The sequence below is a fragment of the Balaenoptera physalus genome, assembly GCF_965194825.1.
Source record: "Balaenoptera physalus genome assembly, contig: SUPER_5_unloc_1, whole genome shotgun sequence".
Taxonomy (NCBI): Eukaryota; Metazoa; Chordata; class Mammalia; order Artiodactyla; family Balaenopteridae; genus Balaenoptera; species Balaenoptera physalus.
In genome coordinates, this window is record NW_028126538.1 from 235,209 (window position 1) to 261,882 (window position 26,674).

At 41.0% G+C, this 26,674-nt stretch overlaps 2 protein-coding genes and 1 long non-coding RNA gene across 5 annotated transcripts in view; 1 reads left to right on the forward strand and 2 right to left on the reverse strand.

Moving 5' to 3' along the window:
- LOC309662171 (uncharacterized protein) overlaps nucleotides 1-26,674 on the forward strand; it is a gene marked incomplete at its 3' end in the record, with an annotated part of 175,577 nt that overhangs the window by 30,574 nt on the left and 118,329 nt on the right. The gene's annotated exons all lie outside the window — the stretch shown is intronic.
- The window catches only part of LOC309662164, a 141,286-nt gene that overhangs the window by 20,506 nt on the left and 94,106 nt on the right, over nucleotides 1-26,674 (reverse strand). The window lies entirely within an intron of this gene.
- The window catches only part of LOC309662173 (contactin-associated protein-like 3), a 99,124-nt gene that overhangs the window by 593 nt on the left and 71,857 nt on the right, over nucleotides 1-26,674 (reverse strand). The window lies entirely within an intron of this gene.

Below are 26,674 nucleotides of genomic sequence, written 5' to 3' on the forward strand. Positions count from 1 at the left end.
TAAAAAACAAACAAAAAAATGTCAAGCTCACAGATAGAGAACAGACTGGTGGCTGCCTGAGGCAGGGGATGAGTGAGCCAAATGGGTGAGGGAGGTTAAAAGGTACAAACTTCCAGTTATAAAATGAGTAAGTCATGGGGATGGAACTTTCACAGCATGGTGACTATGTACGTTAATAATACTGTATTGCATATTTAAAGGTAGCTAGAAGAGTGGCTCTTCAAAATTCTCATCACAAGAAAAAAAGTGTTGTAACTATGTGAGGTGGTGGATGTTAAGTGGACTTATTGCAGTGATCACTCTGCAACATATACAAACATCAAATCATGACATTGTACACCTGCGACCAATGTAATGTTACCTCAATTATACCTCAATTAAAAAAATTTTAACAATAAAAGACAAAGAAAAAACTCTGAAAAATCTGTTCTTGTATTAATAACAAAAGTGTGTGTGTTTAACAACGGGTGGGATCTAAAAACACTCCACGGAATAATGGAAACTAGACCCAGAGTTTTGTCCAGAGAGTAGTGAGAAAAGCAGTTTCCCAGCAACACAGGCTGACCTGAAGGAGGCTAGTACAGATACTTAGAAGGCCTTAAATGCCAATTAAGCACCTGAATAGGTCCACGTGAAAGTTTTCAAACTTGCTATTTCTATTATTGTTTTTAACAGCAGCATCATTCTTATCCTGCAAATAAATCTCATTTTTTAACGAAGGAGTTAGAGTGGCTAGAGTTCTGCATTCTTTTCTCTACCAGAATAATTTTTATTGTTATATATATTATTATTATATGTGACCTGGAGGGAGTCGCTCACTCTTTGAGACCTTGTTACAGGGAAGAACCAAATCTGACTACACGGTGGATCTGTTTCTTTTACTTTAACCTTTGCCTTCCGCTGCTTTTGTTCACTAAAAGGATACATAATGGCCTGCCTCTGGGAACCCTGTTCCTCTGTCTGAATGTTAATCCAAAGTGCCTTTGTTCAGAGAAACATACGGACTCTGTCCACCTGTGGATGGCTGCAATTAAAAAGAAATTAACACATCCCCTCCCTGAGGCTGGCCATTCCAGGGGATATTCGCAAAACTTATGGCCCTTTTACTTTACCGCCTCATCTCCTCCCCATCTCTGTGCTATAGAAGAAACTGGCATCCAAACCCCGATAAGATGGTTATTTTGAGACTTCAGTCTGCCGTCTTCTCGGTCTGCTGGCTTTCCGAATAAAGTCGTATTCTTTCCCTCAATGCGTCATCTCTGATTTATTGGCCTGTCGTGGGGCAAGCACAGCAAGCTTGGACTCGGTAACAACCTTAGTTTATCCGGATGCGGGTGCTTTGTACCAGGTGAACTCTAAAGTTTTCCCTTCTGTAGATAAGTTTACCTCAACACGTTCCAGAAGGTAAAAGAGTAATCTCTCCTTCTGCTTGATTAAAGTAAGCAAACATCTACCTAAAGTGCACTTAAAATATTTGCTTTCCAGACATTTAGGTAATATATTCCGCCATGAAAATCTCAAGTTGTGGTCAATGTGTTGGAAAAAGTATGCACTTAATCAGTATTTCCAGTTTGGGTTTATGGCCTCTTGGTGGAAACAAGTCAGGAGAGTCAAAAGCAGAAAGAGATAACCATCTCCGTGTGTCCCACCACCTTCTCCTACAGCAAGAGGGAACCCACCTGCCCCATGGCTGAGCACAACTACACCACACAGGAACTCACAGCGCCTGGCCCTGAAATAATCCGAACCCCAGGGCCAATGCAGATCTGTGAAACTGGGTCCTAAATGCTGCTTTTAATTGACATGCTTTTGTTATCTGTATTGTTTAGACAGCTGCAACGTAAGCATGATAGAAATATTATTGAAATCAAGTATTTTTCAAACACATTGCTAAAGTTATAGGCTTTTACTTTTTTTTTTTCCCTCCTGCTTGAAATATTATTAATCTAGGATGGAACACAGCTCACCCTTCCTGTGCAGCAAAAGTACAGCTCAAGTTTCTCAATACTCTTTCGTTCCCAATCTTTCTAAATGATCAGGAAGAAAACATTTTAGAAGACATCTGGGAACATATCTTTTGCTGGCAAAGATGTTGAAAACAGAGAAAAAGTCAGAAAAAAATTACTTCCAGTGACATCAAGACCGTATTTTGAAATTGTTACCGACCAAGGTTCTTGGCGTCCTTAAACAATAAAAATTGATCAAAGGCCAGACAAGAAATTCAGGCAAGGCTTTATTGGGGCCCCTGCTGCAGCAGGGGGGAGCGAGAACAAACAACAGGTTCCTTTGCTTGCGTGCTCCCTAAGCGGGGGCGAGCTTGCTGCTTATATGGCAGTGGTCCCCAAACCTTTTTGGCACCAGGGACCGGTTTCATGGAAGACCATTTTTCCACGGACCGGCAGGGGGTGGGGTGGGGGGATGTTTCAGGCAGTAATGTGAGCGATGGGGAGCAGGAGATGAAGCTTTACTCGCTCCCCTGCCACTCACCTCCTGCTGTGCAGCCTGATTCCTACCAGGCTGTGGCCTGGGGGTTGGGGACCCCTGTTATATGGCGTGAGGGCAGGGGTGTGTCCAGGGGTCGGGCCAGAAGGGTGGCTTAGGTGGTTTGCCCACCGCTTAGGTGGTGTTGTGTGCAGGCGGCACGTGCAGTACCCTGCTTTTGCTCTGGGATCTTCAAAAGTGGCAATTGGGTTTTTTGGTCTCTTTGTATCTTTTGTCCAGAATTTGCCCCAACTGGGCATGCACGTCGTTATTTTTAGTCCCATACAGTTTCTTTGTTATTTTGTTGCTCGAGGAGAGGTGTGTCGAGGTGCAAGCACTGCAACACTGCAGCAAAGGGCCCCAGGTCCCAGCAAAGGGTCCCAGGTCCCAGCCTGTCTCAAAATCAATATATGGCTGTTGAATACAATACTAGAACACTGCAAATAAAAGTATGTTATTTGATACATGGCACAAATTTAGTTCTGACAAATGAATTGGCTTCTAAACTTCAAGAGTAACACAAAAGAAGAAAATGAAGTATGCTTAGTGTTATTAAGGAATGCCTCAAAGGAGTGCTGGGTAGTGGGCATATTCTATTAGCAGCTTCAAGGAATTAAATAAAGTAATGAAATTAAAGGAATTAAAGTATTTAACTGTGAGTCTAGACTGTTTTAGGACTACTGGGAGAATAGCACTAACCCAGTGGCCTCCTGTATATGTTGAAAATAGTAATATGCAAATTGGGTCATTTGTACAAAATTTAGGAAGATTTCTCATTAAGAAGTTCCATTGACTTAAAGTGATACCAATATGTGTTTAGTTCAACATTAAACTACTTCAAATGGTAGGGAATTCCTTTAACCTACTGTTATGTTGAAGCCCTAACCCCCAGTACCTCAGAATGTGACTGTATTTGGAGAAAGGGTCTTTAAAGAGGTGATTAAGGTAAAAGGAGGCCATTAGGGTGGGTCCTAATCCAATCTGACTGGTGTCCTTACTAGAAGAGGAAATCTGGACACAGAGAAGCACCAGGGAAGTGTGCACACGGAGGAAAGACCATGTGAGGACACAGCAGGAAGACAGTCATCTGTCAGCCAGGGAGAGAGGCCTCAGAAGAAACCAACCCTGCCAACACCTCGATCTGGGACTTCCAGCTACCAGAACTGTGAGAAAAGAAATTTCTGTTGTTTAACCGTCTGAATGTGGCATTTTGTTACTGCAGCCCGAGGAAAATAATACTCTTAGCTTCTGGACTGGCCTGTGGTGGCCTTGCTGAGTGACTTGGATCGGTGAGTCCCTTCCGGCTCAGCCACAATCCGTTATACTCATGACCCTCAGGGTCTCACAAGGTTTGTATGCTAGGTGGGTGCCATGTTCGCTACCACTCTCTAAGTCTGCCTTATTTCCAAAGTACTTTAAGTTTCTCCTCAGACCATCACTGACCAGTCTAGTTCTGGCAAGCAGAAGGCACTCGGTGGCATTGTTGAAATTCAGGAAGTTTTCAAGTTTAATTGTGTCTGCCAGTTGAATTCCCGGAAGAGTTTGTGTCTGAGAAGGACCACGATGGTACCTCCTAGCTAACTCAGACCATCCTTAACCACATTCCACACCGTCCGTGCCTAACAGACACTTGTCCACTGACTCAATTTTCAGGGCCAGTTGGTCATTTCTAGGCCTTTCCATTCTTTCTAGCTCAGGCTCCTTGTTCTCTCCCATAGAGAGGGCCAGTCCAGAGGTGTCCTCTATGAGCCATCGCTCTTAAGGACTCAGGGAAATCACCCTGAGTCCTTATTTTTGAAATGTGGCATCACTTATTTTTGAAATGTGACAGATTAAGCGCCTTACTAGGGAATGACCATTTCTTAGGTAATGAATGAAGGGCCTTGGTCGTGCCCTCCTCAGGAGCAGAGCCTCCAGAGCTTCAGAAGGACTTGGTGTGTTCTGTCCACCTTAGCGCAGGACCATGCTGGTATTTTCATGTAAGAAACTAAGGGTGTTAAATCAGATCATCTTATTAAAATAATAGAATATAAGACTGAAGGTAAGAAAGACTGAAGGAAAGGAGGAAAAAAAATCAGAACCAAAAGAGATAACAGTGATAACATCGCAGGCCTGAGTCACCATCCTGAGAAAGGCTTGCTGGTGTCTAGGCACCTGAATTTTGGGAGGGCTTTCACCACTCCCAGAATTGATAAGAGTGGCTCACTGCTGCCTAAGATGTTTATGCAAACAATGTGGTTGGTGCTGAACACTTGCTTTCCTTCTGGAATCTGGGATTTTGATATGTACCAGGGAGAGGGTGCCTACATGACCATCCCCCATAAAAGCCTGGGCTCCTAGGCTGAGGCTAAGGTCCCCTGGTTGGCAACATTTCACACATGTTGTCCTCATGGCTGGAGGACTTAAGCGTGTCCTGTGTGGTTCCACTGGCAGAGGACTCGAGGGAGCTTGCCTCTGGTTTCCTCCAGACTTTGGTCCACTTGCCTTTTCCTTTGTTGACTGTACTTTGTGTCCTGCTGCTGTAATAAATCACAGCTGTGAATATAACCCTAGGCTGATTCCTATGAGTCCTTCCAGTGAATCATGGAGCCTGGGAGTGGCGTGGGGGACCCCAATACAGGAGTGATCACGGAGAACTGCCAGAGGCAAAGAACCCAGAGTGGAATGCAGCCTGGAGACATTCCCTATAGGACACAAGTCACCTCCATGAGAACTGCACAGAACAAGCTCTTAACATAGCGTCCTCCTTTCCACCTGTCACAGATGGGCCTTTCATAATAACAGGAGATCTGTTCTGCATTTCCACACTTTCAAGTAACAATCACAGGTCACAGGAAGACGCGTGACACAACATACTTATATATTCCAAGCGCTTTATCTAGTAACAGGGCAACTCTACGAGGCTTTCTCAAGATTTGGCTCTTTCGGTGATTTCATTGCTTCTGAGAATGAGATGATTATCTTGCGCTCAATAAAACATACAAACAAATAAATGTGTTAATGTCTGTACTAACTGTTAGATTTGGGTAGACTAGTATAGGCTATGTGTGGTAGGATTAATTCTTAGATTTGCCAAAGTCCAAAAGAAGAGAACCAGGTAAGCATCAAACTTCACACTTGTCATCACAAGAAAAAGAATGTGTAACAATGTGAAGTGATGTTTGTTAACTAAACTTATTGTGGTAATCATTTCACAATATATACATACATCAGATCATTCTGTTGTACACTTTAAACTTACACAGTATCATGTGTCAATTACGTCTCAATAAAACTGGAAAATAAATTTCACGCTAATGGTAGACATCTTGAACAAAAATTCCATTTTTAAATAATTTGTGAGGAAGAGTGAAAGCCACTGAACAACTAAACCCTTCTGAGACATTCCGTATGGATTTTTAACCTCTTTCAAGAGGCTAACTGTCCATTTTAATATTAGGGAAAAGTAGACAATCCTGCAACAGTGGAATGAAAAATTCCTCCATTCAAAATTTTCTTCTCAAATCAGAATATTTAGATTTATCCTACACTGTGTTTGTAAGGGAAACATACTTACTACCACAAGATTTTGCTCTCATTTATGCAAAAAATAGCTCTCTTACAGTATTTGTCACAATTTCGATTTCAGAGGAAGTGTTAACTTAAATAGGATTTAGCCAAATATGTTTAAAAATATGTCAAGATTGGGACTTCCCCGGTGGTCCAGTGATTAAGACTTTGCTTTCCAATGAAGGGGGTGCAGGTTTGATCCCTGGTCAGGGAGCTAAGATCCCACATGCCTCAGGGCCAGAAAAGCAAAACATAAAACAGAAGCAATATTGTAACAAGTTCAATAAAGACTTTAAAAATGGTCCATATGAAAAAGCTCTTTAAAAAAAATATGTCAAGATCAAACAGCTGTTTTTAAACTAATTGTGTACTTAAAGCTCTTTTGGTAGTTTTAGTGACAAAATAGAGATGCTTTTTAAATTTGAGTTAGCAATACTGTTAAACCAAAATGATTAAGGTCATACGGTTCACACTGTAATTTCAAAATTAACTCTTACACAAGAGAAGTTAATCTTAGAATAGGACAAAGAAATATATATTTGAAAACTAAGTTTAAGTAAATGTCAAATAAGTCCTTTGCAACATATAATTGCCATTTCATAAGAAAAGTAAAAGGCTATGTGTTAGAGCAGAGGTAAGACAATTCTCCATGGGCTTCTCACATTTCTGCACATCTTACAAACAGAAGCACCGACAGCCCTTTATGCTCAGCTATCTTTCCAAGGATGTTTATATAGAAAACAGCCTTTTAAGATAATGTCTTCTTCCAGAGGTAAGGGCAAGCATGCTTACCTCCCAAAAGATTCTGATTCCCTGAACTCTTGTATTATAACCCACTGTGTGTGCAGGCATCCATCTGGGCCTAGCCACACAGCCCCTGTGTGACTCAGGGTCAAGAAGAACCAAGGCAAATATTCGGATGCCCATGCTGGCTGCAGTGGTTTATGAGTAACCAAGTAAGTAATAGAGTCCTTTGTTTCTGACCCATAAGTCTTCTGTCTTCTACCTGCATCCATGGAAAACGGCAGCTTAACTTGTTGCAAATAGGGCAAAATCTCAGATTCTCCAAAGTTCTGGATGGAAAGATTAAAGTTCATCTCTCAGAAGACTTACTATAGAATGCATATGAAAAGGTCTATGACTAAATAATCTATTTATTTCAGATCACTATGCAAACATTTATATATTTTAACATATTGATCTGCTCAATATGTTAAAATATATATGTATGTTTGTGCTCTTTTGTTTTTTATTGATGCATGATTAGAAATTCTTCTTTGTTTCCTTTTTAAAAATGGTATGTATTGCATTGTTTTTTGATAGAAAATAACAATGAAAAAAAATGTAGTCTGTGGTCTCACTAGTCAGAAAATCCCTGGTGACATAAAAAATAAATAATAGACATAGGCACACTTGGCTAGAAAATTCAAATAGTACAGAAAAGCTTAAGGAACACAGAAGCCACTCTTTCCAACCCAGCACCAACTTAACCATTTTTATGGTTTATTAAAATTGTCTGGGCTTCCCTGGTGGCGCAGTGGTGGAGAGTCTGCCTGCCGATGCAGAGGACACGGGTTCCAGCCCTGGTCTGGGAAGATCCCACATGCCGCGGAGCAACTAGGCCCGTGAGCCACAACTACTGAGCCTGCGCGTCTGGAGCCTGTGCTCCGCAACAAGAGAGGCCGCGATGGTGAGAGGCCCGCGCACCGCGATGAAGAGTGGCCCCGGCTCGCCGCAACTGGAGAAAGCCCTCGCACAGAAACGAAGACCCAACACAGCCAAAAATAAATAAATAAATAAATAATTAATTAATTAAAAATGAATATCTGCTTAAAAAAAATTGTCTTTTACTTCTGCATTTACTGCTTCCCATAAATCCTTTCTTTTCAGATTTTCTGGTAGGAAACTCCACAATCTAAGACAGGGAAGGCATCAGGTTCCTGGTTTAGGCACGGTGGCCACCATCCCTCTGCCATGAGATCCTTCTCATCATTAACAATGTTCTAGGGAAGCTGCAGCTTAGGTTCCAGGCACTGGGGGAAACGTAAGCAAATACTTCCTCCTTCCTCTTCCCAACAGGGAAGTGTGCTGGGCCCACAAGACTCCAGTCCCTGTCACCTGGGGACACCCTCCCCTTTTCTCTTCCAAAAGGGAAAGAGAAAAAGATCTACCATGGCCATAGTTAATCTTCTGAAGAGCAGATCAGGAGCTTATTTTTGCTTTAACCATTTAGAAGCAGGATCAACTGAAGTCACTATTGTGAACTGATTACCATTCATTTTTAATTAAAATGTGACATAATAAAAAGCATGCATCTCGTTAACTATATGTCACATTGGCTCAGCTCTAAATTTTGCTACACCATATTCTATTCATGTAATTTCAGTCTTTGAGTTTGTTTCTGCAGTAAAATTTCCACCTACATAAAATTTAACAGAATTGAAGAAACATGTTATGTGTACAGCCAGGTCTTTATCATTTCAAAATGTTTATATCCATACTTCAGTATGCTTTGATGATCTTATTTTTAACCTCAGAGTACAGGTTGGACTCTTTAGATATGCAGATTAATCTATGATCTTGCGATTTCAGAGTCACAGGCAATGATGGTATCATTCACCAACCAATTGCTAGTGTCAGGAAGCAGACTTTTCTTCTGCCCTATTAGGTTTAGTAATTAGAGGCCTGCAAATTAAAATGACAAAAGATAGTTTAACAGGAGAAGAAGTTTATTCATATATATGGGAGCTAACAAGAGAAGTAACTATCTCACTAAATGTTTAAAGTTAGAGGTTTATATATCTAACTTAGCAGAGAAAAGGAAAGTGGAAGAAAGGACTTCTATTCTTTTAGAAGAATAAATGAACGATAAGTAATTTTGTGATTATTTTGTGTCTGCACGTTCAAGGGGTCTTTCCTTCTTCTATGCGAATCTCCCCAGAGAGGGGATTTGTGGTAGGTTTACTCTTGATTTCTCTCCTGGGAGTAGACCTGTCTTGAAGAGGGAATCATAGAAGCCTCATTTCTCAGAAATGTCTGCTTTTCGTCAAATAAGGAAAGCTCTTTCTGCATCTGTTGATTCCCAAATATTTTGAGCTTAAAATAATCTCCATACCAACTCTGAGGGTCCAACTGGGTCTCTAGGCATTCCTCCCTATATGTCCTCACTTGTAATGCTGTGAGGCAGTGCCTACTCTACCTTGTACAGATAAGGAAACTGGCTCAGAAGGACTCAGTTACCTGCCCCCGGTGAACAACTAGCCAGTTTCAGAGCTGGATTATTACAAGGGACATCTGAATCCATAGCCCAGCCTCTTAGCCCTTTGAGACATGATCACTCAAGAGATCTTAGAGGGCTTCCCTTGTGGTGCAGTGGTTAAGAATCCGCCTGTCAAGGCAGGGGACACGGGTTCGAGCCCTGGTCCGGGAAGATCCCACATGCCGCAGAGCAACTAAGCCCGTGGGCCACAGCTACTGAGCCTGTGGGCCACAACTACTGAAGCCCACATGCCTAGAGCCCATGCTCCGCAAAAAGAGAAGCCACTGCAATGAGAAGGCCGTGCATTGCAACGAGGAGTAGTCCCCGTTGGGTGCAACTAAAGAAAGCCCATGCGTGGCAACAAAGACCCAACACAGCCAAAAATAAAATAGAACAACAACAAACGTTTAAAAAAAATAAGAGCGATCTTAGAGCTCATGTGATCCAACCCTCTTTATGCTATAGAATAAATTTGTTTACCTCACTGTCAATCACTAAATCACTAAATGGGGGGTCTTGGACAATTTTCTCAGCCCATTTGTGTCCCGGTTTTTCCATCTGTAAAATGATTACAGTACTCACTTCAGAAGCATGCTTTGAGGAACAGTGCCAGGCACATAGTAAGTGCTAAGTATCTGCTCTTATTATTATTTACTTTATAGACATCAACGCATTCTTATAAAATATTCCAAGACTAAGTGTACAGAATAAAACATGTAAATCATCTCTTACCCACCTGCCCACCCTCTTCCCAGGGGTCACCATCAGTGGATGTGTTTCTAGTCCTTTACCATCATAGTCATACATATTTTTAATCTGTGCAAACACTCATGAGCTGTCTTCATGCATTTTAACAGAAATGGAATCATATTTTGCAAATTATTCTCCAACCTCCTGTTTCCATTTAAACCACTCAAGTCTTATAGATCTTTCCATGTCAGAACATCTCAGTGTTGCTCATTCTTTTTTAACAGCTGCATGGTGTTATACTGAATGGACTTAAAATGATGTACCCTTCTGATATTGATAAGCTTCTAGGCAGTTGTGGGGCTTTTGGTTTTGTTTTTTTCATGTAGCTAGACAAGCCCTTAGTGATTATAGACATGTGGAAAAGCTAAAGAGAGCATGTTGTTCCAGAAAAGTTCACATTAATATACAGCAGAGACTCTTCTCTCATGATTGGCTTCGTGTCTCTCCAGCTCTGATAGATAATATCATCTAAACAAACATTTGGGGTTTTTTTTTTACCCATTTCTAGTGGGGCTGCACTTTTGGTTCCCTAACAACTTGCAGCTTCTGATCTGGGCAGAGTGAAGAACAAAAATAAAGGTGATGGTGGAGCTTGTGCCTAGGATGACACCCACTGGACTGAGATAATGAAACAGCCACTGAATGATGCACGTTTGACCCTGGGGATGTCAGAGGTTCCTAAGGGAGCTTTTAATGGGCTAGTATCACAGGGTCACTTTTTAAAAACAGGTTCTACTTAAGTGGGACTGCATCTTTCTGCATGTTTCTTTCTACCATCCTAGTTTCCTTCCAAACCAACGGGATGACAGACCATGCTACAATAACATGAACATGTCGGTTTACATGAGGGAGCAGGGAGTTTACCCTTATCTGGGGAATTCTGAAATAGAGACTCCTGGAGGCACTATTTCTACCTGAATGTTTTGCACACTGCTAACTAATCACTTCTTAACTGCATGAGAGAGGAGTTTTTCTATGTACCATTTCAAATCAGAATCCGATGGTATTTTACCATTAGGCAACAAAACATCAGCAGTTTCCAAAATTTAGTGAAATTTACAATAATTGAAAAAAAATTTTGTGCTAGCAAAAGTATCCAAGAGAGAAGAATCCAAGCCAGGAGCAAATATATTATCAAATTATTCATGAAATAATAATGATAATGATGTTGTGTGTTTGTGGAGAGCTTCCCATAAATGACGCCCTGAGCCAAGCACTTGGCTTAGATCACCTCACTTAATTGTCTCGACAGCGTAATCACTCTCACCTAAATATGAATTCAATCAGTCTGACTGGTTGAAATGCAAGGAAGAGTTCACTGATGTTCCCTGGTTTATAAAGAAAACTGCTTGTTATTACTTCTCTTCTGGATTATTTCACAGACATTAGATCGAAGTTTTAGAAGAAAATTCCCCATTTTAGTTTAGCAGATCTTCCCATGTTTTTATCATGTCTTAGCTATAAAAATTTCAGAAATGCAAATATAGAATGTAATATAATATAATATACTCTTTACAAATAAGTAAAAGCAAAGATTTATCTCATTCACAAAAATGCTAAAAAAGCAAGATAGCAGAATTAATGCTTTAAACTTACTTAACACCTGACTAGTACAGGCTACTACAGATGAATAAACGTCTATAGAAGACAAAGTACAGGGACTCCCCTGGTGGCGCAGTGGTTAGGAGTCTGCCTGCCAATGCAGGGGACACGGGTTTGAGCCCTGATCCACGAAGATCCCATGTGCTGCAGAGCAACTAAGCCCGTGCGCCACAACTACTGAGCCTGTGCTCTAGAGCCCGCAAGCTCTGCAACATGAGAAAGCCACCGCAATGAGAAGCCCGCGCACTGCAACGAAGAGTAGCCCCCGCTCGCCTCACTATACAGAAGGACTATATGATGAACAGCATCAAATTTATAATCACTGGGCAAACCATGAGGTACGATTTGAAATATACTAGAAATAGCAGTGTCTTTCAAAATATCCCTTCTAGTCTTCCCCATAGTGTCTAAGGGGGCACCATGGCATTGAAATATTGATTTACTGTGAATCTCAAAGACTTTTCAATCTTAAGAAGTGTCTTTCTGAAATGGAACTACCCTTTGTGGCATTCTTTTTTTTAAAAAATTAATTAATTAATTATTTATTAAAATAGATCTTTATTGGAGTATAATTGCTTCACAATACTGTGTTAGTTTCTGTTGTACAACAAAGTGAATCTTTCAAGTCAGGGTCTCTCATCCGTTTATTCATCCAACAATATTACTTGAACCACAATTGCCAGCAGGCGCCGTGTAAGGCTCTGAAGAGGATGGGAGACAGAGGCAGAGCTTTCCTAGGAAAGCTCACATTTTCACCTCCTTTATTTTCACCTGAGAGCAGCTGACACAGAAAGAGCAGGAGAAAATGTTGATGTCTGAGTAGGTAAGAGGGAAAGGACAGAACACTCTCTTTGACCGCCTTACTATGAGCTGCCATGGGCTGGCTCTGTGGACAGAACATAAAACATGTGGAAAGACTGTGCTGGGGTAAGTGGTTTCTACATGGACTATTTCTAAGACAGTGTTATGCTCTTACAATTTCTCACTTTCATTGTATAACTGTCTCTGCTCTGAGTACATTTCAGAGAAAAATCTTAGGTGAGCATTCAAGTAAAGCAATGAAAATGTACTGCAGTGTGATCAAGCGGGTATTTTAGCGATTTATAATTATGCCTCTAACATATAAAATGCTCTACACTTCACAAGTTGGGCTTGTTAGGAGGCAGATAAATTCATGAATGTGTGCAGTCTCTATTATATTTCTATCCTGGACTATTTTACTTAAAGATTTATATAGCTGCATAGGAGGTGATTTTAAGAAAAATACTTTGACTACTTTTTCGTGTTAAATACTCACTACAAATATTGTAGGAATAGTCAAAGATAGAATTCTTCTGTTCACCTCCTGTCTTGAAGAAGCTTTTACTTGGTGTTTTTGAGTGACATAAAGTCTCTTTGACTTTGTGTTTGAAAGTGACATAAGTGTGGTAGGTGTCCTGATACAAGGATGGCATTTTCGGTTCCGTGCCTGTCTCTCAAAGGTTCAATGAAGCACAGAGGAGCAGGTGACTTCCTTACTGTTTCTCTGTGGGCTCTGCCTGTCCTATCACTGAGTCTGCCTGTCATCCTTGTGCAAATGGGCAGGCAGTTTACAGGCCCCATGGGGTCTGTGTCCTGGCTTCAATGTTGGACCCATTAGGAGAGCCCTGGGGGGCCATATGAGTTGCCCACAGGGTCCTACCTGAGCTCAGGGGAGCAAAGGTGGAGATTGAGGGCAGTGAGAGCTCTCAGGACCGCTGCCCCTGGGCTCCCTCCCTGGAGGTAGTGATGAATGCCCAGACCTAAGAGCCTTCTGTCCATGTTTGCTGCACATACAAACTTAGTGAGGCAGTGATGAATTTGTGGAGAAAACAATATTTTTTTAAGTCCAAAGAACTAAATTAGAGTTCCTGACCTGTTGTGATTCCAACTTTGTATACATCTCTTAATCTCCATGAACCTCCATTTTTCTGCGCAAAAGAAAGGTAACAGTGATTGCCCTGACTACCTCCACGATGGAAAATGTATTGGTGTTTTATGTACAATGAAAAACTATACAGGAGTTCCATGGCCGATGGTTTGTAGAATGAGGCAAGGTAGAATAAAAACAGTGACAGAAGGAACAAAAACAGAAAGACGGGGTGTTCTTTTCTTGTTAAACAATAATGAATTCACTGAGGAGTCTGAAAAGTTCCAGGAGCTGGGTGCTGCAGAGCCCAGCGGACACCATGGAAACCTCAGCAGGATGTCCAGTGTTTCAATGTTGCATCACCGTTAACTAATAGGAAACCAGTTTCCTCTCCCTAACTTTCGGAGAACTAAGGATTGTATATTTTGGAAAATAAGGTTGAAAGTGAGAATAAAGAGTGAAGATGATTGGATTGTAAATTTTTTTTTAAATTTCCTATTTTCCTGCTGCCTCAACACCCAGGGGACCAGGTGCGTGGGTGTGCCCAGGCTGGTTCCTGCCGCAAGATTCCCTTTTTGCCCTCCCCGACTGTGACCTAGACATTCCAAGAAACAATGAAATCTCCTCAAGCCTTGTTTCTGCTCCACCCAGACTTGCCCAAGGTCCTCACTCTCTCTCGACTCCCCACCTGCTAGGTGGCTGCTGAATGGTGAGGTGCGCCCTGTCTTCTCCTCTAGGACCTGTGAGTATAATAAACCCTGTAATTTCTTCTGCAGAAATATTGCAGTGGCCCTTAAAGACCCTACAAGGGGGACTTACTCCCCCATTTACAATGATACTGGCAGCAAATGGAATTTTAATTCCAAATGTATGCAGTTTGGGAAAGCTAGATGATTTCCTATACAGACTATCTAGAAGGTTCTGTTGGCTCCTAGACACCCAATAAGCTATTAGAGAGTCTGTTTCCCGGACCTTGGCTCACAATAGCTCAGTTTCTCAGGCCCCATCTTTATTTTCATCCTCCCCATTTACACTGGCGCTTAGGACTGTCAGCCATGGTTTATGACTAATAAAACCCTATTGTGTAAAATGCACTAGAGTGAGGACTTTGCACAACAGGTGATTTAGGCATAAGAAGCTATCCTTCTGCTATATTCTTTTAAAATACTGAATCATTTTTTAAAACATGAATTACAAGCTGTCAGGGATGTCAGTCATGTACACGCAGATATGCAACTAAAATTGTGCAGGTGTATCCCTCAGATTGTTTAGTGCTTACTGTTTATTTTTGAAAGACATTTTGTGCTAAGTGAATGTAATCTAACATATAATTTTGGTATGTTTTACGAAAGGGACAATCATACTTCTCACTATTATCATTTAATTAATATGAAAAGAGTTAGTTTGGCTTTTGCTCAATTTTGAATATGATTTTTAAATCTCATTTTATTAATTTAGATGAACTATAGAACTATGGTATATCATAGTATCAGCAATTCAGAAATCCTCAATGCAGTTTAACTTTCAACCTGTTCCAAGAGGATTTAAGGGCATCGTAATGTCCCAGGGCTGTAAAAATTTGCTTGTGGATGTATTAACGATACGTTTATCTCACGTACAACTTTTCAGTCTTAGAATGAATGGTTTTTGTGAATTAAAAATTATTCTGCAAAAATTAGCATAGCTGTCCTTGCCTTTAAGCATCACTCTGGTGAGCTGGTATTAGGAATAATGAGAAGAAACTTGTATCAACCCTGCCCCCCACCACTGGTTAAACTACAATATGCTCTATACACCGTGAATCACTTCTTTTAAGAAAGTTACCTTATGAGATGGCAGCTGCTTATACCTGGAAATGTAGAAAATACTTCACTCACAACGTTTACGGAGACTAACTGATGAGGAAACACCCAAGGCAGAGACAAATGAGACGGAGCTGTGTGCTCAGGGATGCACAGGCTGGGATGCAGGAACCGAAACTAGCACCAAGTGGCCCCTGACCTGACGTGATTCTGCAGGGAATTGCAGCAGATACGTTTGCTAGGAAATCAGGCAATGCTCAAGGAGGAGGAGGCTGCAGATTTGTAATTTAATAACGAGGAATTTAAACTGTTGCCACAAGAGGAGGGGCATTTCTGGTAGAGCAAACCTCCATGCAGAGGCCTGGACTTGGAAGAAGGCGGTACACTCTCCCGACAAGCAGGATGCTGGGTGGAACTTGGCTGAAGTTTAGGAAACAGGATGGTGAGAAGAGTCTGGGGAGTCAGGTCAGGGCCACTCTGTGAGGGGCCCTGAGTGTGAGAGTAAGGAAGGGAGACCGCAGTCCCCAGGCAAGGGGGTGCCCAGGGAGGCACGGGGGAGAGGGGGGAATATGCCCACCTTCTCTGGGGGAAGATGCCTCCCCCCTCCCCAGGCCCCACAGGGGTGGGAGGCGAGGCTGGGGGATTTGCTTCAGAACACAGACGGGAATCTATTGTTATAGACTGTATCTGAAATGAAGAAAATTAGTAATCAGTAATGAGTTAAAATAGAGATCATTTCATTTGGAATTAGACAAATCCTTAAAAGGTGCTACATACACATGGAAGTTCATTTATCTTCTGGTACAGAGTCAGGTTTTGGTTTTAGTTTTGTTTGTTTTCCCTTTTTTCTAACCAGCCACAATGAAATCAGGGCTGGGGTAGAGTTCTCAGTAGCAGTGACTGCATTCCGGAGGGAGGGGCAGTGAGCAGGGTCTCACCTCCTCGCCTGGATGCAGCTCACCGAGCTCTCAGGGAGGAGGGCGAGCTCCCTGCCGTCTTCCGCGGTCCCGAGCCCTCGTCCTTCTCCAGCCCGAGGTCAGAGAGGTGAGCGGTCCCTCCTTCCTCAAGGGCACAGCCCTGCCTTCCCCTCCTCAGGAGTGTCTCCTGGGATGAGCCCTGGGTGTGGGGCCCTGAGAGGCTGCCCCCGGCAGCTCCCTGCAGTACTGAGGGCTCCTCCCAGCGTTTGCCAGCAGCTTCCGTGCTGGTGCTTGTTAGGGCCGCTGGGCTGGGAGGACGTGACCCACAGAAATGTGTCATTTAGTGACTCCACAAAGTGGCATCACTCAGCCCGGGTTGTTAGGATCACATCCAGATGGCCCTCAGGAAACATCTGATAGAAATTGGTTAAGTGTAGGTGACCTGAAATGCACCTAGAGAGAGGAGATCCTGGGGCAGGGAAGGGCTTAGGGGACCGGCAGAGCCAATGATAGCCAGACACAGGATAAGATAAGGCCTGGGTGGGTCAACAGGGAGACATTAGATGAAGTCATTAAAGGAGCTCAGGGTCAGGTCTGGCTTCTAACTGTGATACTAATTTTTTATCAAATCAAATCCTGGCCAGGTACTTCCTATGTGGAGTGAAGGCTGCCTTAGAAACTGGCATGTTTTTATATCTACAGTACTTCTCTCACTTCCTGAACAAGTATTGGCCTGGGAGCACGTCAGTACCCTTTATTTTTGTGGGGTGTCCAGGCATGCAGTGTTCCATTTCCAGCAGCATCTGGAGAGACTGACACCACCCTCAGCAGAGGGAGCAGAGCTGTGTTTGAGGGGAAGCATCTCCAGTTATACAAGGTCAATTGGTTCTCTGTAAAAAGTGACAGTGTCCACGTGCAGTCCTAAGGGCCCTTTTATCCATCACACGTGACAGGTTGGCAGAGTAAAGACTCTTTTCTTCCAGCAGTGACGAGAATATGTTCTTATTTTGATATAAGTACATAACCAGAAACAGACTAATAAGGCATTATACAAACTATAGAAATGAGTCAAAGATCTACAACAACCAAGCGAACGCACCATCAAAAAAATGTCACATTTAAAAGTGTAGGAAACCTGTGGCATTTTTTAGTCACTTTTTAGTGCAGCTTGAGGAAAGTGGCAGCCAGATCCCCAGCCCCCTTTTGCAAACCTGAGAGAGAGCAGACTGATCTGCAATGTTCTAACCTGTCTGTGGGCTGCCTAAGGATTGGTCTTTTGACACCTAACTCAGAGTTCAGACAAACAAAAATGGCTTAGATCTCAGAATAAGGGAGCCATGGGAAGCAGCGGGTATGATTTGTAAAAACGGTTGCAAAGGTAACTATAGACTCACAGACACCAAGGACAAGAGATTACTGATTGAGGAGTACAATAGAACAGCTAAGGCCCCAAGAGTAAGCAAGAGTGAGACTCTTAGAAAAGCAAGACATTTAAAAGCAGATGTATAAATAGGAGAACTGGGGAAAAAAAAACACACGCACTGGTCCAGAGACAACACAGGCCTGAAAAGACCCTAAGACATCACATTAGGCTGATTACAAAGGTCTTCCCCTGTGTAGAGCAAGTATAAGAAGACTGGGAGAGGTGGCTGTTTTTTAAAATGCCCAGTTTTCAACAAAAGATCACCAGGCATACAAAGAAACAGTAAAACTAGGCTCATTCAAAAGAACAAAATAAATATCCAGACACCATACCTCAAGAAACAGGTTTTGGACTTACTGGAAAAAGATTTTAGAACAACTATCTTATGTATGCTCAAAACGTTAAAGGAATACACCAACAAAGAACTAAAGGAAATCAAGAAAACAATGAAATGAAAATGAAAATGAAAGCACAACTTACCAAAACTCATGGGATGCAGGGAAAGCAGTACTTAGAGGAAAATATAATGTAAAAGCTTACATTGAAAAAGAAGAAACATATCACAATCAGCCACCTAACCTTACACCTTAAGGGACTAGAAAAAGAAGAACAAATTAAATTGAAAGCTCAAAGACGGAAGGAAATAATAAAGATTAGAGCAGAGATAAACAAAGAGAGGCTAGAAAAACAATAGAAAAAAATCCATGAAACCAAGAGTTGGTTCTCTGAAAATCAACAAAATTGACAAATCTTTAGCTAGATTGACTAAGGAAAATAAAAAAAAGAAGACTCAAATAATTGAAATCAGAAATAAAGACAAAGACATGGCTACATATTTAACAGAAATAAAAGGATTATAAGAGATTGCTATGAACTGTACACTAAAAAACTGGATAATCCAGGTGAAATGGATGAATTCCTAGAAACACATAACTTACCAAAACTAAATCAAAAAGAAACAGAAAATTTGAATAGACCTAGTAAGGAGATTTAATTGGTAACCAAAAGTTTCCTGGCAAAGAAAAGCCTTGGACCAGATGACTTCATGGATGAATTCTACCAAATATTTAGAAGAACTAAGAAGAACCAACACCAATCCTCTCAAACTCTTACAAAACTTAAAGGAGAAGGAACACTCTCTAACTCATTCTGAGGCCAGCATTTCTCTGATACCAAAGCCACATAGACACTACAAGAAAAGACAACTGTAGACCAACATGCCTTATAAACAATGATGCAAAAATCCTCAACAAAATACTGGTAAATCCAATTTAGCAGTATATTAAAAGGATTATGCACCATGACCAAGTGGGATTTATTTCTGGAATGCAAGGATGGTTCAATATATAGAAAACCAGCAATGTCATATACAGTATTAATGAAATGAAGGGGAAAAGCACAGGATCATCTCAACTGATACAGAAAGAGCACTTGACAAAAGTCAGCACACTTACATGATAAAAGCACTCAAGAGACTAAGAATAGAAGAAACTACCTCCACATAATAAAAAGCCATATATGAAAAACCCACGCTGAACATGATAATTTTTGGTGAAGGTTGAAAGCTTTTCCTCTAAGATCAGGAACAAGACAAGGACGCTAGATTTTGTCACTTCTGTTCAACATAATACTGGAAGTCCTAGCCACAGAAATTAAGCATGAAAGACATCCAAATTGTAAAGTAAGAAGTAAAATTATCTCTGCAGACAACATGTTTTTATATGTAGAAAACCCTAAAGATCCACCCCCCCCCCCCCCAAAATTGTTAGAACTAATCAGGGAACAATGTTTCGGGATACAAAATCAATACACAAAAATCAGTTGCAATTCGATACACTAGTAAGGAACAATCCAAAAATAAAATTAAGAAAGCAATTCCATTAACAACATTATCAAAAAGAATAAAATACTTTGGAATAAGCTTAGTCAAGGAGGCAAAAGACTTGTACTCTGAAAACTACAAAACATTGCTAAAAGAAATTAAAGACACAAATAAATGGAAAACCATTCTGTGTTCATGGATTAGAAAACTTAATATTTTTAAGATGTCAATGTTTCACAAAGTGATCTACAAATCATTTTCAACAAGGGTACCATGTATTCAGAAAGGACAGTCTTTTCAACAATTGGTGCTGGGAAAATTGGATATTCACATGTAAAGGAATAAAACTGGACACTTACCTTACACCATACACAAAAATTAACTCAAAATGGATCAAAGTCCTAAACATAAGACCTAAAACTATAAAACACTTAGAAGAAAACATAGTATAAAAATTTCATCACATTGGATTTGGCAATGATTTCTTGGATATGAAACCAAAAGTACAGACAACATAAGCCAAAATAGATGACAGTATAACATATAGCTGTAAATGCTTACACTGAAAAAGAAGAAATATCAAAACATAACAACAGAATTTAAAACTTGGATACATCAAAGAACATTATCAACAGAGTGAAAAAGGCAACCAATGGAACAACAGAAAATATTTGCAAATCATATATATAATAAGGGGTTCATATCCAGAATATATAAAGAACTTTGTACATCTCAACAACAAAAAAATCAATCTGATTTTAAAATGCACAAAGTACTGCAATAAACATTTATCTAAAGAAGATACACAAATGCCCAATAAGCACAGAAAAAGATGTTTGTTAGGGAAATACAAATCAAAACCATAGTAAGATACTACTTCACTCCCTTTAGATTGGCTATTTTTTTTTTTTTTAATGGAAAATAAGATGTGTCGGCAAGGATATATAGGAAACTTCGTGCACTGCTGGTAGGAATGTAAAACAGTGCAGCCACTTGCAAGACCGTTATGGCAGTTCTTCAAAAAATGAAAAATAGAATTACCATATGATCCAGCAATTTCACTTCTGGGTATATATCCAAAAAAGTTGAAAGAAGGGTCTCAAGGAGATATCTGTACACTCATGTTCACAGCAACATTATCCACCATAGCCAAAAGGTGGAAACAATCCAAATATCTACCAACAGATGAATGGATTAAAAAAATCTGGGATATACATAGAGTGGAATATTATTCAGCCTTAAAATGAAGGAAATTCTGACACATGCCACAGAATGGATGACCCTTGAAAACATTAAGTGAAATAAGCTAGTTACAAAAGAACAAAAATTATATGATTCCACTTATATGAGGTATCTATTCAAATTTATAAAGCCAGTAAAATGGTGATTGCCAGCGCCTGGAGAAAGAAAGGAAATGGGGAGTTAGTTTTTAATGGGTAGCAAGTTTCAGTTTGGGACGATGAAAGAAGTTCTGATGGATGCACTTGGAGGGCATTGTGCTGAATGAAAGAAGTCAGACAGAGAAAGACAAACACTGTCTGATATTACTTACACGTGGAATCTAAAACCTATAACAAACTAGTGAATATAACAAAAAAGAAGCAGACTCACAGATATAGAGAACAAACTAGTGGTTACCGGGGGGAGGGGGGCAAAAAAAGGGTGGGGAGTGGGAGGTACAAGCTATTGGGTGTAAGAGAGGCTACAAGGATGCCTTGTACGACACGAAGAATAGAGCCAATATTTTGTAATAACTGAACATGGAGTGTAACCTTTAAAAATTGTATAAAAAATATACACAGTAAATATTTGTTGTTTTACCTCTCAAAAAAATTCTGAAGATGAATCGTGGGGTGATAGTGACACAACAATGTGAGTGTACTTAATGCCACTTAAAATACTTAAAAGGGTAAATTATATGTTATGTATATTTTACCACAAGAAAAATTTAAGCAAAGTAAAAGTGCATTTTCATTTAGGTGAAATGTTAGCAATGAGACCCAGACTGATACAATGAGAAACAGAAAGTTTCCTGCCTATGAACTCCCTGTGGTAATGGGAAACTCTACTCGTCCCAGCCACTGCTGCAGATTTCCTGGGCACTCTGGGTGGGTGACACCACGCCCACCCTCAATTTCATGTCAGTGACACAAAGCCCATTGCGACTGTACCTTGCTTGGTGTCACGCGGTGGCAGGACAGGACAGAATTTCTCAGTTCTTACCAGGGAATATAGTCATCATCAACTTCACACAGTGAGAGTCTCAAATTGCCCACAATCTTATCTAGCTCTTGCCAGCAGGAACACCTTTTTTATCTTAAGGTAATGAACTCTGAATCATTAATACAAATCAAGAGCTGAACAACGACGGAAAGTTACACACCCACGATTCAATCAAGATAAACGCCGAGAGGCCACGTGCTCCCACCCCCTGTGATTTGGATGCTTATATTACCCAGCTATGGTGAGCGAGCCAGTTCTGACTGAAACTGCTTCCCACTGAAAACGGGTAGCGGAAAGTCTCCCAGGAGATTGTCTGTTAGGCAGCTTCCCCACTGTTTCTTGGGGAACACAGTGCAGTAAACAGATCATCTCAGGGGGCTGTCAAATAGACAAAACAGGAGTGAAGGTAACAAAATCAGCCCTTAGCAAACAACGTAAACTGGCATTAAGAAGAAGAAAATGGTGATTGAAAGAAAAGTGTTACTTGAAAGTAATAAAGCCAAAATCAGGAGAAAAAAGCAGAAAGCAAAACCAAAGTAAGTGTAAATGAGAAAATAAATTAAAATGACATTTGAAAATGACCTAACAACTTTCTAATAGAGAGAACTGAATCCAGTCAAGCTCTTCAGGCTCCAATCTGGAGGCAGGTAAAGTGAGGTGTGAACAATCAAGGCCACTTGCTTCTGTTCTGCAGGTGACAGCTGAGCTAGGACTCTTACCTGTGCACCTCTCCCCTGCATCCTCCTTTCATCCTTCCTCCCCTTCCCTGGTTGATTCTTGGCCTAACGTACTTCTTGAGGACCAGGCATTGGGTTCAGATCGATTTAGGGAATAATATACATCTTGATGCATCTTGAGGGCTTCCTATGACTGAGGACAGGACCAGTAAAGGACAAAGACTCAGGAAAAACTGATGCTCAGAGAGGTTGTGTCCAGATAAGAGGGCAGAAAAGCAAAGCCTGGCCTAGAACTGCTCTGTCTCTCATTTCCCTGAACCAAGACGCCCCAGGTCCTGAGCTGAGCAAGTCCACACCCCTTTATGAAGCAGGGAATGCATTTTGTCCAACGCTGAACTCCTCATCGCTGGCTTCCAAACCTGGCAGGAACATCTGTGTCTATTCTACATCTCACTCCCAGTAGGGAGACAGAATTCACAAAGGCACCAAACAATCCAGCATCTTTGTTTCTATGTGGAACCTTGAGCAAAGATGGCAGATCCCTAAGAACAGAGCTACAGCCTAGGCTGGGACAACAGCAAAACCACAGCACATAGGTGTCCATTCAGGATCCTGAGGTCAGCAGTTCTCCAGGTCTTTTCTGACCACTGCCCTTGGGTGCACCCTCACCTCCTAAACCCAGCCCTGAGGTGACCCAGACTTGCCTCTGCCCCACCAAGAACACGATTGCGTTGTAAAGTCTTCCTCCCTCTCATCCTCTCTTTCTTCTGTGTGTTCTGGGAATCCATCTCACTGCACATAATTAATGATAATAATAAACAGGAAAATAAAGGGCTACTTCAATCATACCTTAGAATATTCCAGAGTAACACAGAAATTGACCATTGTGTAACTCTGAGCCTCAGTTTCTTCGTCTGTAAAATGAAGACACTCATGGAGAAAGATTAAATGACATGATGCACCTGAAATGCTTAAAACCATGACTGGCTCACAATAAACACTCAGTAAATGTCAGACACCAACCATGGTTCTTCACCTTGACACAAACTCCAGCCTCCCTTTCTAGATGCCACTCCTTGTAGTACTCAGGGGTGTTGTTTGCTCATTTTCTCACATTCCATTTGCCATGGTGTCCAGAGCATTTCTTATCAATTTCTCATCAATTCCAGATTAATCTTCTTCTTCCCTTACAAAAAGCGGGCACAACAAACAAAATGAGAAAGTGCCTCTTTTCCTTTACGATAAGCATCGTTTGACGATAGCCACCTCTGTCCTTCCAGGCCACTGTCATGTTCACGTTGAGATATATTGGAGTTCTTACTCCGGAACCTGTGAATGTGAACTTATTTGGAAATCTGGTCTTTGCAGAAGTCATCACGTTAAGATGAGGTCATGACAGTGGACCCTAATCCAATATGACCTGAGTCCTTACAAGAAGAGAAGAGACATGCACAGAGGGAAGATGAAATAAAGACACAGAGGGAGAACACCCCATGACAGTGGAGGCAGAGATTGGAGTGATGATCTACAAGCCAAAGAACTCCAAGAATTACTGACAACATCATAAACTAAGAGAATGACCTGGAAGAGATTCTCCCGAGACCCTTGCCCTGCCCATGCCCTGCCAAGACACTGATTTTGGACTTCCAGCCTCCAGAATTATGAGAGAATAAATTTCTGTTGTTTTAAGCCCCTCAATTTCCAGTACTTTGTTACAGCAGCCCTAGGAAACTCATACAGGGAGAGATTTAATTCCTTTCAGTTTAAAGGTGCCCTGTACTGTTTGACAGGGGAAGGTTTTCAAAAGACCCTAGATATCACAGTCAGGTTCCTTTAATAAGTGACTCATGTATTTATTATTTATTTAATCTCAGGATAGAAAACTTATTGGCGATGTAATTCACTGACCATTTCACTTATTATGACTTGGGTATATATGGATGAAAAAGTGTTGCCACAGTAATTTTGTATTCCATTCTGACGATATTTTTTGGTAACTCTCAGATTTGCTTCCAATATGTAGGAGCTTTTCCTATGTCTGAATTTTCCATCAGTGGGAACTTTAGCTAATAAAGCATTTGCTGCAGCATACACAAGAGCTCCCCAGGGATCTCTTTCCACTGCTCAAGTGATTTTTCTCTTCTCTCTCTTCTAAAAAAGAAGGATACTGAATCATTCAAATGTTCAAAGCTCTGAGAGGAAGATAAGCCATTCAGGTTGAATGATTAAGAACATTAAAAAAACATAAAAGAGAAGACAGGAGTTCAAATCCAAATAAACTTCATTTGTCTAATGTACATCAAACATTATTTATTTTGAACTTCTCTCCCTTGGCCAGAGCTGTAGTGTGAGGCTAAGTTCTGGTATTTCCACCACCTGCCCTTCTTCTTTCTGATGCACAGCTCCTTCTAGAGAAATGCCCTGACCTTTGACTCTTCTTCAAAACTGCTCTTCCTTAGCTCTTAACTGATCCCTCCTCAAGGACAAAGTGAAAGGTAGAGTATGCCAATAAAATAAGCAGAGGTTTTCAAGCACACCACAGGGTAATTGGGAAAATGACTGGAAGATGAGTCATGTGCTTCAGGTCCGGAGCTCACCCTATAGGTATTTAGGGTGCATGGCAGACAGATGCACTCCTGTCCATGCATCCAAACCAATGTAATATAATCTCAGAGACAGCTTATCCTTCTATTTTTATTTTTATTTTTTTTAAATTGAACTGATTGATTTTATCCTTTCTTTAAAAAAATAAATTTATTTATTTACTTTTGGCTGTGTTGGGTCTTCGTTTCTGTGCGAGGGCTCTCTCCAGTTGTGGTGAGCTGGGGCCACTCGTCATCGCGGTGCCTGGGCCTCTCACCATCGCGAGCACAGGCTCCAGACGCACAGGCTCAGTAGTTGTGACTCACGGGCCCAGTTGCTCCGCAGCATGTGGGATCCTCCCAGACCAGGGCTCGAACCCGTGTCCCCTGCATTGGCAGGCAGATTCTCTGCCACTGAGCCACCAGGGAAGCCCTAGCTTACCCTTATATATGCCAGAAGAAAGCCACCTCACCATAAAACTCTTAGAAGAGAACATAGGCAAAACAACCTCTGACGTAAATAGTACCAATGTTTTCTTAGGTCAGTGTCCCAAGGCAATAGAAATAAAAGCAAAAATAAACAAATGGGACCTAATCAAACACACAAGCTTTTGTACAGTAAAGGAAACTATAAACAAAATGAAAAGACAACATACGGACTGGGACAAAATATTTGCAAATGATGGAACCAACAAGGGCTTGATTTCCAAAATATACAAACAGCTCATACAACTCAATAACAGCGACAACAACAAAACCCAATTGAAAAATGGGCAGAAAACCTAAATAGACATTTCTCCAAAGAAGACAAACAAATGGCCAACATGCACATGAAAAGATGTTCAACACTGCTAATTGTTAGAGAAATGCAAATCAAAACTACAATGAGGTACCACCTCACACCAGTCAGAATGGCCATCATTAAAAAGTCTACAAATAACAAATTCTGGAGAGGGTATGGAGAAAAGGGAACCCTCCTACACTGTTGCTGGGAATGTAAACTGGTGCAGCCACTCTGGAAAACAGTATGGAGGTTCCTCAAAAAACTAAAAATAGAGTTGCCATATCATCCTGCAATCCCCCTCCTGGGCATATATCAAGAGAAAACTATAATTAGAAAAGATACATGCACCCCAATGTTCTTTACAGCACTATTTACAATAGTCAAGACATGGAAACAACCTAAATGTCTATCGACAGATGAATGGATAAAGAAGACGTGGTACACATATGCAACGGAATACTTCTCAGCCATAAAAAGCATGAAATAATGCCATTTGCAGCAACACAGATGGACCTAGAGATTATCATATTAAGTGAAGTAAGTCAGATAGAGAAAAAGAAATATCAGATGCTATCACTTCTATGTGGAATCTAAAATACAACACAAATGAGTTTATCTAGGAAACAGAAACAGACTCACAGACATAGAGAACAGACTTGAAGTTGCCAAGAGTGAGGAGGGCTGGGGGAGAGATGGATTGGGAGTTTGGGATTAGCAGATGCAAACTGTTATATATAGAATGGATAGACAACAAGGTCCTACTGTATAGCACAGGGAACTATATTTAATATCCTGTGATAAAACATAATGGAAAAGAATATGAAAAAGAATGTGTATATATACATAACTGAATCACTTTGCTGCATGGCAGAAATGAACACAACATTGTAAATCAACTATATTTCGATAAAATTA